The sequence below is a fragment of the Idiotropiscis lumnitzeri genome, chromosome 3 (assembly GCF_059441095.1).
Source record: "Idiotropiscis lumnitzeri isolate Australia: NSW breed Sydney's pygmy pipehorse chromosome 3, RoL_Ilum_1.0, whole genome shotgun sequence".
Taxonomy (NCBI): Eukaryota; Metazoa; Chordata; class Actinopteri; order Syngnathiformes; family Syngnathidae; genus Idiotropiscis; species Idiotropiscis lumnitzeri.
Genome location: NC_142393.1, coordinates 19,712,708 through 19,734,579, shown reverse-complemented (window position 1 = coordinate 19,734,579; position 21,872 = coordinate 19,712,708). Strand labels below are relative to the sequence as shown.

At 40.5% G+C, this 21,872-nt stretch overlaps 1 protein-coding gene across 2 annotated transcripts in view; it reads right to left on the bottom strand.

Moving 5' to 3' along the window:
* The window catches only part of prdm16 (PR domain containing 16), a 224,573-nt gene extending 206,330 nt beyond the window's left edge, over window positions 1–18,243 (bottom strand). For both annotated transcript variants that reach the window (XM_088291320.1, XM_088291319.1), the window contains exon 1: window positions 18,140–18,243. The gene's annotated coding sequence lies outside the window, so the exon portion shown is untranslated. The remainder of the gene's footprint in view (window positions 1–18,139) is intronic.
* Between the last annotated feature and the right edge of the window lie 3,629 nt (window positions 18,244–21,872).

The window sequence follows — 21,872 nt, the reverse complement described above, 5'->3', positions numbered from 1 at the left end:
TTCTTACAATCCAGACAGAAGCTGGACAATGAAAATGCATTGCTTTGCTCCATCTTTTATTGATTTACACCTAAAGAGTCTTTGGAGTCCAAGTGCTTTGCAACTGGCCTGCTGCTATCACCTCCGCTGTCACATGTCATTTGCATGTGGCTAATGTCAACTAATCACCAGGAAAGAACTGAGAGTGCGTAGTAGATATCGCTAGATATAAAACTTACAAAATGCATGAAATGTGCTTTCTTATTACAGGGCAGATGCATCTCAGGTGCTGAATTCAAAAGCACGGTATGGAAGGGAGGAAGGAAAAGACTCCTGCAGTGGTCAACAAGCAGAAGGATGGATGTTCTGCAAGTGGCAGGCAAGAGGAAGTGGAACAAAAAAGATGGCTGCGAGGGAAAAGCAGAGTGTGCTTTTATTCAGTGCCCGGTGAGTGACAAGGAAACCATTAACAGAGTGGTGCTGGCCAAAGGGATTAAATCCACAGAAGCATGGCTATTATTCAAGCTAATTAAAGCTCTTTTTAGCCTCAGAGCCCCGTTATAGCTCAGCAACAAAGCCAACTCAGAGAGAGGCAGAAGAGCATTCAGGGAATTTTGCTAAGCAGGCAAATCTTTAGTTCACGTTAATCCAGAGGGAGTTTGTCAAAAAGTTTTAGGAAGTTCAGTTAAAGAAAGCTAAATGCACACTAATAATTGCTTGAAAATGGCAACAAAGCGTAGAAAGAATGGAACCTCAAAAGTCTCATGAGCCGGCAGCAGGCATTTCTCGAGACAAGAGCTCAGTGAGCATTTAAAGGATTAAGTCCATGACTTTCTTTAATTTTTACATCAATCCATGTTTTTCTTTTTTTTTAAATAAGTACAGCTGGTGCCAAACCCACTATAGATACAGTCATTGTTTCTATTGACCATGTTAGTGACCCCTAATTTACAGTGTTGCTCGTGCTGTACTAAGAGTAGGAGAAATAGTTTTTGCACGTAACGTAACATAAAAGGTGTCTAATTCCAAAGTAAAAGTATGCCATAGATTAGCTATAACTCCATGGGTATTCAGGGCGTGAGACTTAAGACTTCAGACAAATGGTATGAGCTATTTTTTTGCTGTATGTAATACTTAGTAATGTATTAGCATCAGCTAAGCGTACATGTCCAATATTTGCTATGGCTGGTTTGCCATAGTTTGCTGGCAAGCAACATCATAAGCATGCTTGGTGTGACTTTTCAAATGCCACTTTGACATTCATCTTATCTTCTTTTTAGTATTATGGACTTGAGTAGGGGAATTTTATTTTTGAAAGTTTCCCAACCCGATCAGCTGTTCTTAGACATCACACAAGGAAGCGGTGACAGCGCTGACAAAATCTGGAGTGACAGACTAAGGTTAGAGAGTTATTTTTACTGAAGGAAAAATCGCCTAAACAAAACATAAAACCAAAGCTCAAAGGTGGTTGAGAGCTTGATTGAGTGACTGAAATCTTGATGACAGATGAATCAGAAGAAGTCTTATGCCATTCTCAACACCATGATCTTAAAAAAAAAAGCTACTATTGTACATTGAATTAAAGCACACAATTTTACTACGGAGGTTAAAAAATGCTCAATCCAAACTAAAATAACACATATAGGTAAAGTGAATTTTTTTTTCAATCAATACTTTTACAACTTTTTCAAGAACAAGATAGCAGAGTTGTTCACCCCATTTAGAATTCATTATTAATTTGTATTGCTTATTACTTATCAATTATCTTTTTTTAGATACAGCCAGTTATTCAACAAGAGCAGCGATATAACAGAATGACAGCTGCTTCTGTTCGCAGTAAATGGCCGATGTGCATCTTCGCTTTGAGAAATTCACCTTAACAGCTCCTTGGAGACTATGTGAGGGTCGGTTGCCGGCTCTCATCATCAAGAGCTCAGTGAGCCAGACAGCTGAGCAGATAGCGGAGTGGAAGGGGGAGACAGGCAGGGACGTCACTTGTCTACACCCACGCACACGCCACACTGGATCCGTCTGCTGAGATTGCAACAGACACTTGACGTGCAACCAAGCAGAGCAGACAGGCACGGAGGGAGGAGACCAAGCGTGAGTGAGAGCAGAAAACAACGTACTACGAGGAGAGAGAGAGCTGAATGAATGACGGACAAGGTGCTTATGGTGAGAGGCGGGTGTAATGGGGTGTGAAGTGGAAGACCTCGGGAGACAGCGAAGGAGACCGTCTGCCTGTCAGACTAGCGCTTCACTACTCCTTTTTTAAAAGTCTCAATCAGGATGTCACAACACAGAAAACACTTCACTCAGGTCAAGAGGGGAGATCAATCATCCAGTTTTCCCTAAGACTACACTATATGACATTTTTTGGTAAAGGTCTCGTTCTTACGAAATGTCAACCCTGAAAAAAATAGGTTAAGACACAATGGAAAATAGTTGATGCAAGTCAACAACTACAAAAAAATCAACTAAGACTGCTCTACTGTCACCATTGTCTAAGAACCACTTAAATGATTTATGATATGCAGTTAATATGTGGGAGGAGCTTTTAAACAGTTTCATTAATTTCCAAGAGGAAATCAAATGAATCTTAATGAAATGCAGGAAGCAGTTAAGTGCAACGTTTGGTGTGGACTCAAATTGCCAACAGAACGGCCTTGCCTTGCCTTACCAGCCTGTGTCTGCTGAATGCACCACAGTGCCAGGAGACTACAGTAGCAAATTCTGGAACCAACAAATTTTGACAACCACTGTAAACAAAATTATTTTAGTGGACTTGCACAATTTTGTGTCCATTCAATTTGGATTCTACTGGCTCCAAGCAAGTTAAATTAAGGCTCCACTGTATGTGCATCGCCCCCATGCAAAACGTGCCAACCCAATTCTTTGCTGCCTGTGCCAAACAGCAGGTGATCAGAATCAGAAGGAGCCAGTTTGTTGTGGCTGCATATGTTTCTTCCTCAATCCAATAGACCAAACACCAAACAAGTCATACATGTCTTAAACTGCTCCGACATAATCAGGTAAGACACATTTTACGTTTCAATTGTGCTGCTAATTCCACACTAGTATTCCAAAGAAATCATCTTTCTGAATGTTTGAATTGTGTTCTCAGTTGATATATCTCATTATTAGAAACAACTTGGTCTGACACAGTGCAGGTACGTGCCACTGCAAACAACAAACACAATAGCCAACATCTTTCAACTTTGTAATGACATAACTTTTGACGTGTATGAAATATTTTATCAATGTGAGCTTAAGGAGATAAAAAAAAAAAAATGTGACTAGCCCTCCCCCCCCTCATTTGCTTCTGTTCAACCATCCATCCCGGGCTTCTGCTGAGGGGTCTGTTTTTGTTGCCTAATTACATCTTTGCCGTCCGCTTGGCCTCTTCACATGTCCACCTGAGGCCTGTGATAAAAAACAGTAACACAGGAGGTGAACCAAACTGCTTCTTAATTTTCCTTGACAGCCACCGTTAAACACAGGGCCCAAATCCAGCATCTAATTGAAAGCACATTGCTATTCCAGACAAATTAAGCACAATTAAGGCCCCTGAGTTATGAGTATCTATCAGTGCGCAATGTTTTCATAAAAATCACAGCGCTTCAGATCAAAGCCTCTCGACCCCTTGCCTTAATTGCCTCATTAAGCGCTCTAACTTCTTTGTGCTACAGGCATCATAAATGCAGGTCTGCTCGTTTCATTTGGGAATTACACTAAAAGACGCCCCCTTAAACTAATCGCTTCCACGTTTTCAATAAAGCTTCATCAGTTTTATGACGGAGAACAAAATGTGATTTTCTTGCATTTATGGAGCACAGTTTGCAAGGGCCCTTCAACTGGGAATGTGATTTATCATTTCATTGTGTCTGGGACAAACCTGCGACAATGTTTTGCTACTCTACAACACATGTTACAAAGACTGCCATAACTTGTGAAGCGTCAGCTTGAAAGACCCGGGGCCCCCGTGATCCTGTCTCCATTAGCTTCGAGTCCTAGGTGTGGCATTTGACACATCATAGCAGGTGAAAGGAAGAAGGTGTCACCACCAGGAACCAGCAAATCACAAGACAGAAAGATGATTGTGCGCAGCTGAATGGAGGCCCCTCCCCGCCAGTGCCCTCGTCATCGCAAAACGCAGTCCGAGCATGGCTGGCTTTTAATTTAATCTTATAAATGAGGTGCTCACTCAAGAGAAAACATGCTGTTTCAATTTGCGACGGCTGCTTTATTGGGGGACAGTGACACCGAGAGGGGGGGGAGAAAGGCAGGGGAAAAGATGTTGGTATGGAACATTTGTTAGTAATCCCATTCCACATGCCATATGGCTTCATTACCATTATGCGGGAGAGAAGACTTCAGTCAGTCTGAAAATAAAGAGCTACTTAGCCCCATCCAAACTGACCCCAAATGAGACATGTTTGTCTCTGTGTGACAGTGTTAGTGTTATTGCCCTGCTCTTACATTCTTTGTGGTCGCCTTGAATTGAGCTTGCAGCTGTGCGTGGTTTCTAGTGTGTGTGCGCATGTAGCAGCCTTGGTGTGGCTGTGCGCTAGATAGGGATCGGGCTCTTTCCCAATGACTGATTATAACGGAAGAGAGTCCTTAGTCATTACTGCAGCCAGCGAGAGAGAGGGAGAGAAGAGAGGAAAGAAGGCTCATAAGCCAGCGCCATTCACATGTGAAGATGACTGATAATGCGGGAACAGCAAGACCCCTAGCTGGGTTCATTGGCCCCTAAGTGCTGCTTTGCCGAACGCGTCCCTTATCTTACCCTGACAGCAGTAATAGAATATGCATAGCTCTATTAGCATACAAGGTAATGGCACCCTTGAGGGAGGGCACTGACATAAAGCTTTAAGTAGAAATCAAAACATTGCTGAAGGCAGAAGCAGAATAAAAGGTTATTGTCACTCAGCGCAAACATGGCCCGAGGACTTGACTGTGGCTACGCGTGAGGTATGCTGCCTTTAACGCTTCCGTGCACATATGTGCACAGACGTATGCTGACAAAGAGACAATTTAATTGTTTGCCCTATACATAGTTCATATGTGTGTTTAACCCAGTGCTTCTCGCTTATTTTCCGTTACTCTCCCCTGGGAAGAAGAAAATATTTCGTGACACACCCAACTCTAAGTCGTGGCCATGAACGGTAATAGTTGTCTGCAACATTGTTCTAAGTACACCACTGCTAAACATTGTATCCTTGTTAAACATTAAAAAAAAAGACAAAAAAGAAAAAAAGAACTATAAGTCAACTTATAACAAACATGAACTTTATTAACATTGTCAAGTTTCTTTCCCCATTTTTCATCCCTGTTAAATATTTTCCCATGAGGTCTCTTAAAGGTTTGCTCACCGCACTTCATATTTCCTGTTTTATGCCGTTTGTGCACATGTTCGGTGCAAAAAAAATGAAAAGAAAAGATCAAATTTTGTATTGCACATTGGCATGCGTGAAAACAAATCATCATCCTCTGAGAATCTCAAATGTAAAGTTGCACCTTACCTAAATGTGCACAAATCGGGGCCATCGTACTTTGAAGTTTAATTAATTCTCCCATAATATACTGACAGACCTCCAAACCAACAAGGGCTCGTTTTAAAATAAAAACGGTTAAAAGTGTGTCATTGCGGCTGCTCGTAAATATTAACGTGGCATCACAACTCGTGCAGATTATAATGTTCATTTTTATATTGTCCGTGCAAACAGCGATGAATTTGACAATATTTTAGTTTCGAGCGGAAACCTTTCAAAAACTGAATATAGTGGTACCTTAGAACTCCAACAGAAAAATGTGGCTGCATGAAGGAGTTGCAGGTCAGACAAAAGCATGCAAGTACCCATGTGCACACGCAGCATGAGAAAGCAATTTGCTGCACCGCACACATCACCCCAAAAAATGATAGCAAGAGGTCAGGTCCACGGAGAGCGCTAATTTATTCTAGTGGGACAGACCGGGAGAATGTTAGCTTTTCCACATATTAACTTTTATTAAAGATATTAACCTTGAAGGACGAGGCCAAGGAAGTGGTGTCAGAAAGGTTAAGAATTAACAGCAGCGGTTGGACAACTTTAAACCGCTTTTTCTGACTTTTTTCCTTGTGTATGTTCAATGCAAAAGCACCACTATTACGGGAATAATATCAGTAATTGCATCCTCACTCGTAATTATTGTGGTTATGGCATCCCCTTTGATGTGTCGCTCAGCCCCACTGTCAATATGAGCCATATGTGAACATGGGGAAATGATGCTAATCGCGCTCTGGCAAAACATGTAATTCGAAAGTGAAATAAAGTTCAACACCTTGAGGGGTAAAGCACGTTGGCAAAATGAATGCGACCGTGTGGTTCTTCACGCAATTAACTGGCAACCAGTAAATGGTGTATACCGCCTCTTGCCCAATATTAGCAAAGATGGACTCCAGCTCAGTCATTACTCTGAACAAGATAAAATGGTCAAAAATGAATTACTTACATTTTTGAGCCATATTAATATCTCAAATTGAACAGACCTGTTCTCAACACACAAAAGAACGCTGCGTGGTGGACAACAGACTTTGCATCCAATATGCGCCAACAGGATTCAATAAGTCCGAAACTGGAATTGACCGGGTCATTACCCTAAGAACTTCATTTGTCAACTTAACAAATACATTTATGGACAAACGCTGCTGACATTGTGGGAAAAGTTCAGTGAAAGCTGTTTTCAGACATGAGCTTACCCCAGTGCATGAAGCAAAGGTCCATAAAGGCATGGTTTGATGTGTTTGGGGTGGAAGGACTTGGGTATCATAACCTCAACCCAATTATGAAGGCATAGTTAAGGGTTTCCGTTGCCGCTGTTTGTCCTGCCCTGCGCAGTTAAAGATGGACTGGAGAAAATCCTGTTTCCCTCTCGTCTGTACAGATGGTTTGGCATGGTGACAAGACAAACTGAGACTTGCATCAAAGGCCAACCTCTATTTCATGGTGGCTTAACGCTTTCCTCTTTTGCTAGATCACTAGATTACACTTGTTGTGTTAGAAAGGAGGGGGAGGTTATTCCGTCCTTCAGACCGATTTATCAACTCAATGATCAATCTGTTTCAATCTCATGTCAAAGTTTGAGAGCAACAAACACGAAGAAATAGTTGTGACAATTTAAAACAATGCGCTGCCATTTACATCCAAACAAATGCAAATGACGGATGGCTTGACTTGCCATGCATAGTAACACGATATCCGTACATGTTGCGCTCCAAATTAAGCTATGCTCCTCGCCACATGGCCTTCCCTTCAGGCCGGGCCTGGGACTCGGAATGAAAGCGCTCACCACGTACTCTCCCCGGGATCCTCATACGAGGGCTTGCCATATTTAATGATTACTTTCTGCGGGCCCCCACTATAAAGTATATACAGTATTTGTATAGCTAGATTCATGACTGTAGGCGAGCATACACAGATCACATGCACGTCGCACAAACCACAAAGAGGAACGAGGTGACTTACAGCGATTGAGAGACTTGTGTCTGACCACAAACCAAACAGATGTCAACATGTGTAGTATAGTGTTCTCTTCATATTATTTATTCATCTATGGCTGGTCATGTGACTGGTGTTGATTTCATTCTCATCATTCTCGAACCATACTCAATTAGCTATCAATACATGTATTGTTTATTTTTGTTATATCCAATGCTGCTGTTCATGTTCACTTCTGTGCATACATATATATATTAATAGAACCATATCCATTTATTCACGCTGCATACATTTTTGTTTGACATGCAAAGTTGCCACACACACTTCTCTTATTGCTGTTCACATAATTTGGAGGAATTTTGGTGCCTTCAAATATTTTCATATTAGTATTGTTGCCATAACCGACCATGTTGCTGCTGTAAAAAGTCATTTTGTGACAAGCAAGGACTTGTAGTGAAGTAAACCCTCAAAAGTTTCAAGATTGGTTTAGGATGACCAAAATCTGTCATTTTCTTTTGTCACATTGCCCATGTGACATTAGATATGGGGTTCGACCTTTCTTTGGAGGACAAACTTAAAATTTAGTGAGAGTGCTACTTACAGTGCTAGGTAAATCGTGGAATTAGTTACTCGGCCGATTGGATTAACTTTTAACATCTCATTACTTGGAATTTGTGTTCATTTATTCCATAGTGTATTTGTAAAGGGGGAGCTTAGCAGTTCTGATCATGATGCCAATGACCTCTCACCGTTACACGTTTACCTACGGTAGATCCTCTCTCTACACCTCCCTAATAAACGTAGCAGGTGTCCTTGGGATGGCAAGCACAGCTACAGTTTACCTAACCATGAGATTGAGTTGAGTATCCACATGCAATGACAGAATTATTTTCATTACTTACTTAACTAGTAATGACTCTGCCCCATTTTTTTGTCCCGCACAACCCCCACTCCATCTCTGTACTCCCCAAATAAATGGAAAAATATTCACCGCCGTAGGCTAGTGCTGAACTTCTCACTCTCTGCATCCAATTTGAAGCAGAGCTGGTGTGATGTCACTGGAGCGTCCAAACAGGGAGACAAAGGGAAAGGGAGGAGGCCAGCAAGCAACAAGCAAGAAGACACGGCAACCTACGGACCTCTAAGGTCACACTTCCTAACCCCACTACAAAAAAAATCCAATAACACTTTATGAATGTTTTAGTTAGAAGTCATTAATGCAGCCAGGCATCTGCTTAGAAAAGAATACAAATGAGGTGCTGTCCGACTACGGACTTCCCCCGGCACCACACTTGCAGATACACACTTACACACACAGTGCCTCTAGGTAAAACATCCTAATGTTTCGGAGAGGAGGGGGTGGCCCAAAGGATCTGCACTCCATAATGCTAAGCCAGAACCATCTCGACGGATTTGACTGGCTGCATATTTAAAGTCACCAGACAGGTTAAACATCTGGCTCTTCACGTTTTAAAGTTATTCAGCAATGCCGCTTCACACTCAGTTGTTGGCTCATGTTACCTATAAAGTGTCAATTTAAGAACAAGACATTTGTTGTTTTATACCGTTAAATGAACACTGTTGAGAGATGGGCATCATTAATATGTTTGTCAATCATGTGGAATTAAAGAATCGATGTTCGTGTTGCCAGGTCTTGGAATAATTAAGAATTATGGGTGCTTTCAAAACTGCTAACGGACATTTTTAGTTTTGCAATTGTTAACACTCGAGTTAATTTTAGTTTTAGTTGCTCTCGCTAATCCGTGCAGCAAAACTTCTTCCGGCTTACATTCTTGTGACCAATGAAAGACAAAATTATATCAAATTTTATTTATTCTTTTTTTTTTCTCCAAGTTTTAACAATTAATTACACTTTTTTTTAACTTATCAATCAATAAAATTGTAGTTGAATGAAGATCACTAAAGGCATGCCTTGTCTTGTCAGGGTTTTATCTCCTTCAGGGAAGCCCCAGTAAAAACTGTCTGGCAAATCTCACGCCAGTATGTTTTTATTGAGAGTAAAGAGCTGGTAATTTCTTCCCCCTTTTGTTGTCCAAAAAAGAGGCACCACCTTTGCCATCTCTCAACGTATTCTGTAGGATTTTCTCCCCTGCCTCCTGGTCCCGTTTCCTTTTCTGCTTCAGTTTCAGTGCTCCCGTTTGCACAAAAGTCATGCATCATCATCGCCGTCATCCTCCTCCTCCTTCCTACTAAATGCTCATCACGCATGCACATAATCCCGCTTCAGCTCTTTCAGTGAGGTTCTAGTGGCAGAGGCTGCAGGTCAGTGTGCAGTCGACCTCGACTTACTATATTTCCAAATCGAATCGTCCCCCAAGCATGACTCCAAACACTAAACCTCCCGACACACTCTGCAAGCGACACACTCGATTCAATCTCAGCAAACGGAATTTAATACAACTGCGTAAAAAGCTCAGCTTTGGACGACGGAGTGCGTGTTTGTGTGTGTTGCGCACGTGAGCGCCTCAGAGGCACAAACGTGAGTGAGAGGGCTCAGCGGTTTAAATAAGCCAACAAGCTTTGCCAATGTGGGCGCTGGCGGTCACAGGAGGAAAGGCCACGGGGAAGGAGGGAATAGATGTGTCGCAGTGGCCATGATGATGATGGAGTGTCTACAAATATGAATCCAAACAGGGTCATTTTGATTTGGCGGCAGTACGCAAAGACTGGCCCGTTAACTCCTGACCTTTTGAGTGTGACCTGTGGGGGAGGGGCCCATCCGCTCGGAGAGGACCGAAGGAAAGAGAACGCCGGGCTGCACAGTGTCAGGCCCATTATGACCTGCTAAAAACTCAGGTCTCTCCACAGCGAGGAGCCATCCATCATCGGGGCCTCTCTAATCAGCATGTTTGTCACTGTAACTAAACAGTGGGCTGAGCCACATCGCCACGCGATTGGTCCTGACAAGGAGAAATAAATCTGCTGCTGGCCAATGGGCTGCAGGCAGCCGAGCATGACAGGAAAGGTGACATACTCTTGAGGTCTCAAGCATTTTGGAGATTAAAGGGAAGTAGTCCAGAATCTGGGCTGGAGGAAACATTTGAGCACTTTTGCCAGGCCACATTGGTGTAGGTGCCTTTGTCCTCCTCGAGCAGGACAGGTCCATTTGTTCCATCAGACAGAACTCGGGTTCAGGTGACAGACAGCCACTCCGTTCATTTTCCTCATGACAATTTGATTGCTGCTGTGGAAAACTTTTCGGTGGTGACCACACAGGATTAATGTCTGACAATAAGGGAATTGCAGTCAAGCACATGTGATAAATAACATCAACACTAGTAAACACCAACTTTAATCCTGGCTGCTTGGGAAAATGTGTTACATTAAAGATGAATAAAGTGCTGACCAATTCACACGCCGCAAAAGTATCAAGTATAACTACATTTTTAAAATTATACAATTTTGGCAGTTCCAATTAAGACTACATACTGTACTGGATCTCATTTAATTAAAAAAAATTAAATATGTATGTTGCGTTATGCATTCTCTGAAAACATTAATTTAAGATATTTTCCACTAATCCCAGTTTTGGTTGCTCACACCTGAACAGACACAGTGAACACAAATGCAGCCACAAAGAGAAAATATCTTGAGACTAAAAGGAACATTCATGTAAAAGAAGCATTTTCACACGGTGTAGTGCCGCCAGCTTCCAACGCCATTTATTTTTTTTTTAATCTGGGAAATAACAATAAATCAAAACTGTCATCATAGTTTGAGGGCCTGACAATTTGTATCATAACTTAGTTCTTGGCCATGTCTTCAGCAAACTTGGCTGATGGTTTTTCGGCATATGTGAATTATACATGTAGACTTCCTTACGCTCTAGCTGAGAACACACATGCACGCCCGCCCTTTCGCAGTCCGTCATAGTGAGCCTTCTACACTCGACCGCTTGATGGGAGATGGCCAACTATAGCTTTGGAAATAAAAAGCCTGCATGTTCTATACTTGAATTCATATACAATATATATTGTGTGTGTGGGGGGGGGGGGGGTGTTGACTAAATTCTGGGTCACAGACTGAGTTTGTAATTGAAGCACAGATTAGAATGCAAAATCAGAATCTTATACAGTACTCCTGCATTTCCTCTATGAACCAGTGACATAATAAAAACAAAAATGCATTATTTTCTTTCTGTCCCTGGTAGCACTGGTTCTAACACCAGACTGCATTTCTTTCTTGACGGCTTACCGTGGTGGGCTGCAGACAAGGGGGAGAACATGCATACAGCCATTTCTACAAAGTAAAATGACACTATATCAAATCGAGCATTTCCATATGTGGACTGTCGCTGCTGTTGTGGGTCTGGCAGAGCATGGGCAGGACAAGCCACCAAACGATGGGCTGAGCGCTTCTAACGGGACAATATGTGAACTATAGAGCCCCCTACTGTGCAAAAAATAAAACTGTCTGTTCCCCCCAAATCGCTGAAAAGGAAACATCTTGCTTTCCAGGTTTTAAGGTGTATAAAGCAGCATTGAATAGCGCGTAATTTATGACATTTTGATTAGCCCAATAGACAAAAAAACTGTTGTAGTGTCCCCTTTTTACAGCTGTAGGCAATGTTCATCAATGGAGACTAACCTTACCACTGAACATTGCAATTCTGGCCATAAAACCTAAGGTTGCAACTTAATATAATTAGCTGACCCGCAGCCATGTTGCCCTCTCTATTTTAAGACGCGGTGTTTTGTATGTCAATGTGCGACACAGGCATTAAAGATTTGAATCAAGGTCACCGTGGCCCTCTTCCTTTAATCACAAGATGTCTTCCACAGGTCAAGAAAAAAAAATACATTCAAGGGAACATGTGAGCAGGCAAACATTTCCAAAGATGGTAGGCTTTTTTTTTTTTTGTGGTAGTAGAGACATTACCGCTTCCTTCTCTCGTCTAAAAGAAATTAAATTAAATTAGCCATCATGCAGCAGTGCGGGTCAGTGGCTAAGGCAATGGCCTTTTACTGGAAGCTCTCCTTGGCCAAGCTTGTCTTTACAGAAATAAATTAGTCTCGGAGTGCTTGGCTAAAACTGTCAGGGCTAAACGAAGATTGAGTGATGAGGTCGAACAGGGCAGACTGAAGACCGCAAGCACTAGCAGAATGGGGAAACTCTTGTCCTTCACCCCTCCCTAACTGACCCCCCCCCTCCTGCAATTCGGCCAAAATAACGGAGGAGGAGACCTCCAGGTCTGAAGTACACAAATTGGCACAAGTTAGAGTTCAGGAAGTCCAAGAGACGCCTCTGCTTACCCCAAGAGTGAAACCTAAAACCAATGACATAGCCAATACATGTCATATTCTCTCAGTCATGAGTGGTTTATTTTTCGAGGAATTTCAACCTAAAACCTGTTCTTCATAATTATCCTGATTTGTTTGGAAAACCAAGGTGGATAGTCTCGGCCAAATTGCCAACAAGAGACCACTGTTATGTTCTGCATCATTTTTCACATTTGCAAAACAATGACAAACTACACTGCGTTGCAGTGGAAGCTGCATACAGGACGCATACACACGGTTAGAACAATTCCGTCCAAAATTATGAAAATTGGTACATCAAAATGTTGTAAAAATGGCAAGTTGAGTCAAATACATTCAAAGTGAAGACTTTGCATGGTGTGTGGCTAAAACGCGACTGATCCAAGACTTGTTTGCATCAGGCCCCTGTGAGACACTTAAAAAAAAAATGGGGGGCGGTCACTTTTAGGAGCAAATAGACAGACCTGTCCATGCATCCAGTAATAAACAACTGATGACTTTTCCCGCAGCAAATACGACTTCATTTCCTGCAGGGCATTTACAGAAAATGTAAGAATCTAGAGCACAGGTGTCAAACTCAAGGCTCGGGGCCAAATCTGGCCCGCGACCTGATTTTATGTGGCCCATAAAGGGGAAATCATGTGTGTCAACTTCCTGTTTCTAACACATTTATTTCACTTTTAACAACATTGAGATCTGAGATATTGCTGTTCATTTGTTAGCAAAACTCCCCCTTTAAAATAAATTGTTGAACAAACAATTACTTCCTGGCTTGTGATTTCAAAACTCGCTAACCCATCAGTTTGTTTCGGTACGCGGTAACGTCATAACGGCCCTCTGAGGGAAACCATAAGTATGATCTGGCCAATCCACAAAAATAACTGACACCGCTGATCTAGAGTATACAAAAAAATCTTGCCTCTAGTGAATGTATGTGAGATTTAAAATGATCACCATAACTTATGTGCCTTGGCACATTAGGGGGAAATTTGATCAGTCAATTGCAATCAAAGCGCGACAAGGATGTATTCACAGTAATGCCGTTACCATTCATCACTGCGATTCAGCGTCCAGTCTCAGTGATGAATGTTTCGGATGAGTTTTTCCATACCTTTCATAACAAGAAATATGACAACGTGCCATTCAGAGATTTTCTGCAATAAATATTTTGACTTTGCCTTCTCACAGTCACACCAATCCAACCAATATTTTGTTCTCAACTCTGTCACAAATGGTTTACCAATCGTAAAATGGGGGAGGGGGGGGGTTGGTATATGATTTTAAGGGTGGCGAACGGCAGTAATAATAACAACAAATGTGTCCAATATATACTGGAAAATGTCATTCCCTCAGGAAATGGGTGCTAAAAGATGCAGCAAACTCCAGAAATTGGGCCATTAAGCAGTAGAGATGACAAAGAGTCTTCTAATAGGATGCTTTGGGAAGTGAGGCGATGTAATTCAAAAGGGCTGGGTTTAAAAAGAAAATCTATTTATTGATTTGGAAAAAAAATTCATAGCGCAATATTGATTCATAAAATCATATATCAATTCTTTTAATTACATCTTTTTTCCCATAAATTTACATGACTTCACGCGAGAGGTTGTCACTACGCGGGAGTAGCATATCAAAACAAAATGGCGGAGGCAGTGAAGTCAGGGCCAACAAGCATGAAGACATGTATTTCTTGTTTTGATCAGGTCATGTTAAATAAAATGTACATGATTAATGTAACTGCATTGGCTTAAATTTATATTTTTACTAATGCACCAAGTTACAGCAAGCAGTTTGTACTATTTGCAGCATTGGTTCTTCTGAAAACGCCTTTCACATTAAATTGAAATTGGTACTGGGTGAAATCCTTGATGGACTCGAAAATCGATCAAAGTGAATCGTCAATCGGAAATCAAATCAAATTTTGAAAATTTTAATCGATACCCTGCCCTAGTATAGAATATTAAGTTTTCAATACATATATTAGAAATCCACAAAAAAGGAAGCGGGGACGAGCATATGCGGATAACCATAAAATACACATGTAAAAATAAATTCTGCATGTTTGGAAAAGCGTGCTCTGTGCCGGCTCTAAGTTTTCTTTTAATAACAAGAAGTTGGTGAGGCTTGCCGTGCAGTTGGTAGGGTGGAAGGGCTCCGCTCTTCTGTATAAAAAAAAAAAAACCCTGAGGTATTAGGGTGGACTAATCTTTAAAAGGTTAATTTATTCATAGAGATTTTGACAGAGATGTATGGCCGAGCCAACATCTCATGCACCTCTTCCCAGAGGGAGACGACTTGTGCACACAACAGAGCGAAGGGGGGCGGGGGAGTACGGTTGAGGTTGGCTAGGCGACTGGCTCGGAAAGATGGAGTGCATTGGAGAAGCAGAGTGGGGAGTCAACATGATCTAAACACAAACACATAATTACCTCATTGGGACTGACAATGACTCTGGCCTTTAACCTGGTACACTGAGCTCTCCAGCCGGCCTTTTAGCTCAAGACGACAAATGTTCGGCTCGACACAGCGCGTAAGTACAAATAACAAAAACAGACTAAGCTCGGATAATGATTTCAGTCATATACAAATAGAGAGAACAAGATGAAGGTATTTAGAGTAAGTGCGGCAGAGTTGCCTCATATTTATTGATACTGATTGAACTCTTTGCAATCAGTGTCGAGGGGGATGTATGATCGGCACAGTGGATTTATGCTTAGTGGCAAATGTAGTTTGCAGACTTTAAATACTATGGGAAAGGAATTTATTGACGTCACAATGTTGCATTCAAATTAAGGCCGGATTCAAGATCATTTATTGGGCTATGTCAACCCTCAAAAGATAACGCGCTCTCATGTTTTGTCTTACAACCAGCCTTGTATGTAGTCATAGTATATATATTTTTTTTTTTCGCAAGGGTTTGCATTGCAACATCATCAAGTGCTTACATCATGCGTGAACGCTCAAACATGCACCTGTGACGTCATTCCAAGGCTCTGAGTTGCGCACGCAATTTGGCCACACGGGTGTTACGATATGGTGACTGGAGGAAAATATAAATTGTACACATACAACTAGCCGAAGTGTCCTAAAACAGTCAAAACTATTTATGAGAAATATTGAAACTTGCTGTCAAAACCTCCACGAGTGCACACACCGTTTGCAATTCTGTTAAATTGTTTAGGAAGTGAATTTCTATCGGTAGGCAGCTGTGAGAATGTGATGTGCTCAAAAATGTTGTAATAATTAACTTTGGTGCTTGCGCAACCAAGAAAAAAAAAGGACCACTGCAACTGGTCGAAAAAAAATGTCCTAGAGCCCTGCGTTCAAATAGCCAAAAGCAGCTCACGCCCAGCCATCGCCCCCACCTCATCCCGTGGACAAATAATCATCATTAAATGAAAAACGGCCCTTCGTATTGGGCATCAGCAACCTTTGTTGTTCAAATATCCGTTTGTCAGTTAGACAAAAAAGCACTCCACAAATAAATCGACAATAGTGAGATATAGTGAGACAGAATGGAGCTATTAGAAGCACTTCAAATAGGTGCACGTCAGACCAAGTATAAATGTGAATCTATAATGACATTTTGTTAGGACTAGCAAGAGTTTGTGTCTTTTTGAAATATTAGAATCCAGCTTTTAAAGACGTTAGGCGAGTCCTGGATGCAAATAAAGCCTTCACTTTGAGTTAAAGGATGCTGAAAGCATAACACCGAGATTTTAGGCTGTCAGTTTTTCATGAGAGTTTTTTTTTTCCTAAAACGTTTAAAGACTGTGAAAATAAACAGCCCATTCTGACCAATCAGGGGTTCCACAAGCCTCATGTCATCGAAAGCCCAAAGGGCTTCATGTGGCAACTCGTATGGTCGCAACAAGGAGGCGACAAATGAAATCAATTAGAAACACTGATGGCAGTTTTCAAGTTCATCAACTAAATTTGGTCATCTTTTGGTTCTCTCACTATATAAACAGATTTCTTTATTATCTTCATGAGTGCATCAATTCATTGTGTTTTCAGTAGGACACAAAAATCTAGTTTCTCCACTTACCTTATACACGGATTTATTCTATATTATTTACATTGGGTGGGAGGGTACAGAATTATGGAGGAATGAAAATGCCAAAATTAAATAAATAAATACTCCATGTTGAATTAAAATGGTCATTAATTAAATGGTTAATCTATTAATTAAATGTGGAATTAACTAAATAAATGTTTCATTAATTAATTTATCAATGATTATATGTAAAAAAAAAATCTATATAACAATTTCTGTATTTAATTAATTATTTATGAATTTTATTAATTATTTCTGTATTTATTTAATTATTTCTATAGTTAATTAATTATTTCATGGTCATGCTGTGTTTCATGAATGAATTTGAATCAAAGTTAGTGGGCGGGGCTAAACACTGCCAAACTCAAATCTTCTCTAAACCATTGCTTTGGCCTGAAGTGGTAGCAAACATGGCGGCTACGATGAAGGATGACTTTCATGAGCTCCCTTGGTTGAGCAGTCGAGGCTTGTATTTTCACTAGTCTGTCGGTTGGCATCAATCCATTATTCTGGAATTGATTTTCCTTGACTTGATGAGCAGCCCAACCAATCAGGTGTTAGCACCTGCCTACCAAACTTTGATGGGCGAGTTTGACAGATAAAATTAATTCATGAAACACTGCAATGCTGGACCATGAAATAATTAAACACATAAATAATTAATTAATTACTGAAATAATTAATTAAATACTGAAATAATTAAATACAGATATAATATCAATTTTTTAACATATAATCATTGGTGTAATTTAATTAATTACACAATTATGTATTTAATTCCATATTTAATCAATAAATTAAACATTTAATTAATTCATAACAATTTCAATTAAACATTTCAAGGTGTATTTATTTATCTATTTAATTTCGGCACTTTCAGTCCTCCATACAGAATACCCACGAAGTCTGTCTTGTTTTCTGGACCATGGTTAAGAAAATATTGCAAAGCTTTTGTGCATAATGAGAACTTTTTTTCACTGTCAAAATTATCACTTTGATGGGTTTTTTTTTTTCTTGTCAGCAACAACCACACTTTGAAGTTGGTTTGATTGGAGATGACAATATTCACAAATCTCTAACTCCCAAATTATATAGTTTGAGGTGGTTTCAACCAGTTGGCTGTTAAGACAGTTTTGTTTGCTACTCACACAGACTCTTGTGCTCTAGTTTTGTTTTTCTGTGGACCAACAATTAACTCGGCGTGAATTCACCTTTGAGTAAATAGTTAATATTTCAAGTACCAGCCACAAATCAACTGCCAAAGAAAAAAATGAGATTTTCTCTAAAGATATCACTTTAACAGCGCAAAATGTATACATGTTGAACGTTAAATTGAAACCACTAACCTGGAAAACGCACTTGATGTGGTGAAGTTGGAAAGAAACAAGACACTTTCCAGAGAGGGGATTAAGGAAGGACCCACAACTGAAAAGGAACCTGAGGGCAACAACACTTGGCCAAAAGGTTCCACTCTTCTTTCTTACCCATTTTTATCACTATCTGTATGAAAAAAAATAAAAATAATTAGTGCCATAGTTGAGCAAGTAACTGGTAAAATTGTGATTAACTGATTTGAAGCAACTGGTTTCAACCATTGCAGGAAACATGACATTATTTATAGTTGCAGAGCGACATCCAATCACACCTGCACTATGAATTTCTCTCAACCAAATTCACCTTGTAAAAAAAAAAAATGATTTGTGTTACAATTTGCGGCAGCACGGTAACTGAGTGGTTAGTGGTTAGGTCTGCCGCACAGTTTTAAGGTTTTCCTTTCTTTGTAAAGTTTGCACGTTTTCTGTTTGATCCCACATTTAAAGAACAGGCATGTTAGACTCTAAATTGCCCAGAGGTGTGAATGGCTACACTTTATGTGCCCAGAGAGTGACTGGCGACCAGTCTGAAGTATACAACGCCTCTCTTCCAAAGTCAGCTGGTTCAGGATCCAGTTTACCTGCACATCGATGGATGGATGGGAACATTTAAATGTCCCATGAGAGAGATAAAAGTTTCCAATAACTTCAAAGAGTCTCTTAATAGATGGTCTCGAGGATTACGAGAGAGTTAAAATTTAAAAACACTTTGAATTCTTTTCTTAAAAATCATGATAACTCACATAGCAGAGTTGGAGTGTTGCAATTAAGGGAGCAACTATTTGTTCTCAAACAGTCCTGCCTCTTTTGGAAGTCAGCACTTTTTCTTTTCTTTCCTTTCCTTTTTTTTTTTTACCTTCAGTTGATGTACATTTCCATGCATGTAACACATGCAACAGACTTTTTTTTTTTTAAACCAAGCCAGTACAGGGGTATATCTGCCGACCAATTTAGGGTGTACCCCACCTCTTTCAAAAAGTCAGCTGTGATAGGCTCACCTGTTACCCTACGGAGAATGAGCGGTACAGAGAATGTATGGACGGATAGACACATGTCATTTGTGTTACAAGCATGTTGGTGGACCTGAAGCACTTTACCGTGATTCGACAGCAACAACAAAAAAATACAAATAAATCAATTCCTGAACGATTTTGCTAACGGGACTGCACCAAGATCCCCAGCAAAACTAAACTTCAATCACCTCAGTCCGAATGTGAAGATCATGATTGTTGTATGGAGTGTGATCCATGCACGTTCCATGTCTTCATGGGCTGAGTATCCAAGAATACATGCTGGGAACACCAATCCATCCAATATGTAGGAAATTTCCAACTTTGAAGTGATGGAATAGTGTCACAGTCCTTGATAATATGTTAACATAAAACCAAATAAAATCTGCACGTTTTAGGTTCTGCTGGTCTCTCCCACCCTGCTTGCCGTGTACCTTTGCTCTGGGCGCATCTAATTGAAAGCGATCTTGGGCTGAGAGAGTTCCGTTTCTTCTCTAATCCAGTCCAGTGGATGCGGGGGGCTCACATGGTTTCAATTACCCCCCACCCGAGAATACTGGGTCCCCCTCCCTACTCTCTATCCATCTCACCACCGTGCTCCTCTGCCAAAGCGCCGTCCCAGGTCCTTTTTTTAGCAGTTCATGTTATTAAGTACATACTGCAGAGTTCCTGTCCTTCACAGGAGCCTGGAGATGTTATCTCCCCCGCTGTCGTATACAGTTACCTCCAAAATATTCTATAAATTAGATTGGGATTGGCATATCGTATCATATAGAGGTGGAAGCAAAGGTGGTCAGAGATTGGTTAGCGACGGGAGGGTGTGGGGGCACTGTTGAGAATCCAGGAAGCAAGGCAACAGACTAAGAGGATCTTCTGGTGTTTATACTGGATGAAGAAGCACTGTGAGGTCATTGGAAAGGTGAAGGTGAGGGTGCTTTAAGGCTTTGGTGTTAAAGCAAATCCTATTCCTATTTGGAAAAGGTTGACTATCTGACGAGTGTCAGATGGAGCTTTATTTGAGCTGAGAGAAGGAGGTGCTAGAGCAGAAGTGGAGGTGGCGGTGACGGTATTTGGGTTTTAGTGTGACAACAACAAGGCATGAACCTGGTAAACAAAGCTATATCGATATACAAATGAATTTTCCAGATATAAAGAGCTCTGTAGAGCATATTGATACACACAGGGAATCTCATTTGGAGGATCCTGCGAGGTCCTCACATAATGGAATATGTGATAAAATGATCATCCGCTTTTGAGGGATTCCAATGATTCTTTTTCAAGAAGCTGTTTGGGTTTCAAAATACATTTTCCCATAGAAAATAATGGAAATAGAAAGTATGGCAATTGTGTCAGTTAAATGTCTTCATTTGTTGTCGTCTGTCCTCATGCTGGACTGTCGGTTCTTGACGTTGAGTAGCAGTCAGTCTGTGTTTGTCTGTCCTCCACTTTGGAACATGTGGTTTTAGTTACACAATGTTAGAATGCTCAACAAAGTTTCTGCCTTGGAGCTCAGAACACCGCATAAAGGCTATTTTGTCCCATGATGCCCACACACACACACACACACACCCCCACACTCACAGTAATGGTGACTTCAACTATATGCCATTAAAGCCCAGGCGATTAGGATGCTAACCCTCTCTGTTTGACCAGCACACATAAATATGTAGTGCATTGCAATATTGGAACAACCAAACTCAAGATCTGACACAATATTGACATTTGTACCTTATTGCGATTGTTTGGTAGTCTTTGCACTGCTCAGATGTATGCAATATACATAGAATATATACATCCATATACGTATGCATAAATGCAATATAATAACGGCAAAAAAACAACAAAATCTAGTCGAACATCAGCATTTTGTAAATATTTTGTAAGATTAAAAAAGTTTTTGAAAATTTAGCCCCCAAAGTTACTTTCACTTAGCAACATGCATTTTGGAAGGCATGAGTATCGTCTGACAAAACATCACAAAGACCAAAATGACGCAGAATTTTTAAAATTTTTGGTTCATTTTTGATATTTCATAGGTCTCTACAACTTATCCTGAGTGTCGTTTGATTTTTTAGTTTCACCAAATTGAAGCTACTTGATGGCAATAAATTGGAAGGGGCGGGATAAATACTTTTTGCTACGTTCACGCTCAAAGCACAGTAGCATAGTTTCATAATTCGCCATAGAACACCAAATTTGATTAACAATGCTACTTCACAAGGTGGGTGTTATGAAAGATTTCAAGGTAACAAAATGTGATTCCAGTATTGATAAATCAATTAATGCATTGTATCTACAACCAATGACGAAGACTTAATGGAGCAGAATATGTAGTAGGTTTTCCATTTATAGCGATAACTCTAGATCTTTGTGGACTTTGCGTTGAATCCTTGGACAAAACTCTAAAGTCACCAATTGATTTATTAATTGAATGAAAATTCACCTCTCGACACTTTGAAAGTTATTAAATTGAAATGTACTGTATTGTGGGGTAGTCGTCAGTGAGACCAATGATGCCCATTGACGCTCACTGGTGTATTTTTTTTCCTTTTCAAATAATTAAAAAGTTGTATTTGTAAATTTACTCAGTGAAGTTTAGCAGTGGCAATCACAGTGAAGAAGTAAAAGGGACTTTTTTGTACCTCGAGAGAAAAGCAAGTCTTTTTTACAAGCGTCAAATACAATAATTTGTCACC